We start from the raw sequence: 5860 nt of genomic DNA, 5'->3' as shown, positions 1-5860 counted from the left end.
TGAGAAGAAAGATTTGTACTAATATTGTTTAGACAAGAGATCATGTCTGCATCTTGTACTATGATAACTACTATGAATACAATGATATGCAACACATCAATTATTGTAACTTTCCTACTAACCTGTTTTGAAACTGTCTCATTGCTATTTCTTTCTCATTAAAATTAATAAAAAAAAATTTTAAAAGATACAGTGGCTGAGTATGTGTGGAATTGTATCTGAATCTTCTGTTCTGGTCCACTGATCTTCAGTCCTGTATGTTTGCCAATACCATGCTTAGTTAATCACAATATGATATCACTTCTTGACCTTTTGGCTAAGATCAAATGTATCACAATAGCTTTTTAGTATAATTTCTAGGATTGTGATGTTCCCCACTTGCCTTCATGACCCAAAATAGCTTTTCCTATTGAGGTCTCTTCTAATTCCAAGTGAGTTTCATGGAGTATTGTTTTCTATCCTTTGACTTTTAGTGTATGAGTTTCTTTTTGAGTTAAATATGTTTTTGGGATTTGAGTTTCGTTTGCTCTTCCTTTTCTAGATGTTGGAGGTGCAACATTAGGGTGTTTATTTGTTCCCATTCTGTTTTCCTAATATGTGTGTTCACAGCTACAAATTTCCCTCTGAGAACTGCTTTCATCGCTTCCCATAAATTTCAACAAGTTGTACTTGAATTTTCATTGAATTGTAGATATTGTTTGCTTTCTTGTTTATTTTCATCTGTGACCCATTGGTTGCTGAGCGTTATTTAGTTTCCATGTATTTATGAGGTTTTTCTGGTTTCTTTTGTCATTTATTTCCAGTTTCATTGCACTATGGTCAGATAATATGCATGGGATAAGTTCTGTTTTCTTGCATATATTTAAGCATGACTTATGGACTAGCATGTGGTCTATTTTAGAAAATGACCCATATGCAGCTGAGAAAAATGTGTATTCAGCTGTTGCTGGATGGAACACTCTGTATATGTCCACCAAGTCCATTTGTTCCAAGCTCTGGTTCCGTTCTGCTACTTTGCTCATTTTTTGTCTGCTTGAACTATCTTTTTGGGATAAGAGGGTGTTAAGGTCTCCTATTAAGAGTGTGGTATTGAAAAAAATGATTTTGGTATTGGATATTAGACTTTTCATGTCCATTAAGATTTGTCTTATATAGTTGGGTGCTCCTGTGTTCGGTGCATACATATTTATGACTGTTGCCTCGTTCTCTTGAATTTCTATCATTTTCCTATGCTCCTTAATTTTTTATCTATGTCTTCTTTAGATATGCTGAGCATTTTTTTTACTGGTTTTCATTTCTTTTTTTTTTCTTTTACCTGAGAGATTATCTCTGATCTGATTACAACTGTAGCCTCATGAACTTGTTTGTTTACCATACTTACTATCATTTTAGAAATTCAGATGTGTGTCTTCCAATTTCTTTTATGTCAGTGTCTCCTGGGCTTGTTCTGCATGGGCTAGAGGTCTGATTTTGTACTTTGCTTCTTCATCTTCTCCTTTTTGAATTCAAAAAAAATTATTTTGGTTTCTTTAATGATACTTGTGAGTTTTTGTGGTAGGTAGCTATATTACTAATATCAATTCCTCTCTACTAAAAAACTATTCTTCAGTGATGTCTTCTGTGTGTAGGAGATTCTTGGTTTGTGCCTGTCCCAAGATCCTGCCTCCCCAATTATTTGAGAGTGAGATGTTGGTATCTGTTTGGCTCAGTTCCTAGTCTTTTTGTGTATGACTATAGTGAGATTATTACCCCAAAGCTTCCCAGTATTGTTATAAATGCAAGAACAACTGATTACAACAGATATGACAGCCTAACTAAGGCAGTACAATTAGCAATACAATAGCATCAAGCACAATTTAGACATTGATAAACTGTGGTGACTATTGATTTTGTACTTTAGACCAAAGGAGTAAAGTCTATAGTTGTATTATGAGCTGATCATAAATTAGGAGTTTATATGTACTGTGTCTCCCCTTGGTAGAGTGTTGTCACCCTGGGAAATTTAGAGAGCAGGGTATGTAAGATAAAGCTAACTGGGAAGGAAACAGAAGCAAGGCTGGAAGACAAAGAATAGTTATACAAGATTTGGGAAACTAGAGAAGGGGGTACAAAAGCAAGAATGAAGGCATATTCAAGGGATTACCTGAACTTGGTCTCAGGGTTTGAGGGATGGGACTAGAACTAGAAAAAAAAAAGGAAAAGGAAAAGAAAGTAAGATAAAAACAAAGATAAAACAAGATGAGATATAATGAAATTGTATTTTATAAAAGAAAAGGGGTGGTCACTCCCACCTGCTTCTGTTCTGTGTGTCTCTGTCCCTTAGCACACTACTGGTTCACCTAACTTACTACCTGTTGGCTCATATTTCAGACTTTTTCCATCTTACTAGTCTCACCTGTCCATTGTGTGTGTTCTAGTCCAGGTCCTACTGTGTGGCTGTTGTTCCCCACGTGGCCTGGTTCCATAATGTAGGGGGATGGGCCAGGCACCTGGGTTCCTTCCAAATGTTTCTTTTCAACAAACTAAGATTACTAGGATTATAACTAAAAATCAATTAGTATATATACTGAAATGAATCTTTATGGTTTATGTCTGGTATTATGAGTAAATTATTTTGAAGGTAACAATACACAGTGTAATAATTTGATGTTCTTCTAGTATTTGATTACAAAATTGGTTTTATTTTTTCATAAAATAAAAAATTTAAAATGCGTAATTTTTTAAATTTTAAAATGAGTAAATAGGAAGGAAAAGCCCCTCTGTAATGCTGTAAAAGAAGCAGTAGAGGGCTGGCAAGATAGCTCAGTGGTCTAAAGCGCCTGCTTACGCAAGCTTAGGCAAGCATGCAGGGACCTCGGTTCGATCCCCAGCACCACATGCCATGCCAGTCCCGCCCCCGGGGTGGGCTGAGCTGACCATAAAAAAAAAAAAAAGAAATAAAGGAAACATTTAAAAAAAAAACCCTTCATTAAAAAAGGGGGGGCCTGGGAGATAGCTCAGTAGAATAAGTGCTTGCCTGGCAAGCACAAGGGGCTGAGTTCAATCCCTGGTTCCTCCAAGAAAAAAAAAAAAAAAAGAAGCAGTAGAAAATACTTGTAACTAATGTGACTGACAACAGGCTATTATCACTAATATACAAAAGATAGCATGTTATCACTACTATACATATTGAAAGAAAAAATAAAAATAAAAATCAGATAATGTAAATGGCTAAAGCATAGAAACACAAAATTTAGAGGAAATATAAATACCTGGCTAAGTTGAGAAGATGCTCAAAGACATAGCAGTTGGAAAGCAAAACAATGCAATAAGGACATATTATTCCTCCAACATAAATCATGATAATAACTGGTCAAAATTTAAAGCACTGAAAAAGTGGAACTGAGGAAGGAAGAATAATGGTATACTCACCTGCTACTAACAAGAATAAAATATTTTAACTTTTTTGGAAAAGCAATCTAATACTATTAAATCTTTTTAGTTTGGCATGTACAGTATTTTGGCCTATATGTCTCAATTTTAGGATTCTATTGTAAATAAATAGGATATATATTCAAAAATCTTCACTGTGATAGTTCACTCTATGTCTTATCAAATGTGCACCTCTCTCAAGGACCCTGCTATTTGGGCTTCCTGGTCCCTTCTGTCTCATGTAATTTTTTTTATACTATTTTTCTTCCTCCAAAACTACCCTGAAAATTTCCACTCCCCATCGTTCCTGTCATTTGGCTGACCTGTTAATACAACCAGCCCAAAGCAAACTGCCGGTAGCAATCATCAGTAGCCCAGAGTGAAGTCACTAAAAATGGATCACTCCCAGCCTCACTGAGCCATCTGTGCCACCCAGGAATGCTGTCCCCAAGCAAATGTCTCCCTTTCCCATATGAATATCCCAGACTTCTACCATCTATGATCTTCCCCTCAGGCTTAGCACATGACCTTGTCTTGCACTGAGAAAAAAAAAAAAAAGTTCACCAGTCAAGGACAGGAAACATTTGCTTCCCTGTCACTTAAAAAAAAAAAAATGTCAGAATTGTCACATATTCTTCCTCCACTCATGGGAAAGGTGAGATACATTCTACCCAGTTCATTTCTTCTGGCTGTATGTTGACTCAAAGATTTTATCTATAAAACACCCTCTCTTGAATGCATTTTCTACCTCTCATTCAACTGAATTCTTCACCTCAACTTACAAAAGTGTGCTATCTTTCCTCTCATCTTTGAAAACATGGTGACCCTACATGTAATGATTTAGATACTATCTCTTTCCTTCCTGTCATTAACAAAACTGTTTTAAAAGAACCTTCTAAACTAGTTGTTTCCACTGTCAGCTTACTGAAATTACTTATTGTTTCATGTCTCTGTTCCCTGAAATTTCACATCACTGTCACATCGATAGGGTTTTGTCAAATTAATTGAATACTTTTTGTTATATTCCTTCAAAGCTTGTTAGCATTTCATGCATGTCTTTCCTCCTCCTACTTTGAAAATCACCCAATATTTGGTTTGTTTTGTTGTTAGTTGCTTGGTTGGTTGGTTGGTTGGTTGAAAGGTGGGTGGGAGGGTGGGTGTCAGAGACAGGGTCTTTCTAGGTAGTACAGGCTGGCCTTGGATTTGCTGTGTAGCCCAGGCTAGCCTCAAACTCAAGATCATTCTGCCTCAGTGCTCTGATTACAGATGGGCACCACTACTCCCAGCTCTTTCTTAGCTTTTATCATGTCTTAGTTACTTTTGTAGTTGTTGAAATAAAATACCTGATACCCAAAATTAATCAGATGGCTCCAAGGCAGGGTGGCACATAGCAGAGGGCAATAGTTCATAGCAGCAGAAGACAAAAACAATAAGAATGAGAGAAAGGCTCTTACTGCTCCCTCTATTTATTTTTTTAAAATATATTTAGTACAGGGTCTACAGGGTCTCACTACACAGATAAGACTTGTAGTGATCCTCCTGTTTTCAGCCTCCCAAGTGCTGGGATTACAGGTGTACACCACCACATCCAGTCTCAGTCACCCATCTCAGCATGTCCCAGTCTCAGTTGCCCAGGCACGCTTCCCTGGCAAGTGCTTATTCTACTGAACTATCTCCCTGGCCCTTAGATTTCTAAATTTGTGTGTAAAAATATGTAATTATTTATTTCTATTTTTTAAACTTTTTTTCATTTTTTATTTTTTTCTTCACATTCTGTAGGGATTTAAAGTTTAACATATCAATACTTGATAGAAAATACCTGTCCCATGTTATGTCTAAGATGTTTGATATTCAGACAGATAGTGAGGTTAAGCTCAACTGCCTATGTTATAGGGTAATAATATCATTAAGCTTCTCTTCTGGAGTGTTAACAACTTAGGTTTGCAGCCAAAAATTAAAGACAAAGAAGGGCTACAGGATAGTCAACATTTTGGCCCTAACCCTTCAAGGTCAGTGAGGACTCAGGACATAAGAGAGCCTGTGCTGTGACATCCTGTAACTCAGTGGTGTCCCAAATTTTCTGATTAAGGAGATTATGGAGTCACAGAAGAAGGTGATCCTGTTGGTGGGAGTGTAGACTACTGCAACTACTATGGAAATCAGTGTGGAGACTCCTTAGAAAACTAGGACTGGAAATCCCATTCAAGCCTGCTATTTCCCTACTGGAAATTTTCCTGGAGGAACTGAAAGCATCATATCATAGTGATATATGCGTACCTATGTTTATAGCAGCACAATTTGTCATAGCCAGATCTTGGAAACAACTAAGATGCCTGTCACATGTGGAATGGTTGAAAAAGATGTGGTACTTTTATATAATGGAGTACTACTCAGCTATAAAGAATGATAAACTTGAAGCCTTCATATTTAAGTGGATGCCCAGTGAAGA

The sequence above is a fragment of the Octodon degus genome, unplaced genomic scaffold, assembly GCF_000260255.1.
Source record: "Octodon degus isolate 3935 unplaced genomic scaffold, OctDeg1.0 scaffold00288, whole genome shotgun sequence".
Classification (NCBI taxonomy): Eukaryota; Metazoa; Chordata; class Mammalia; order Rodentia; family Octodontidae; genus Octodon; species Octodon degus.
Note: the sequence above shows the minus strand (reverse complement) of the source record.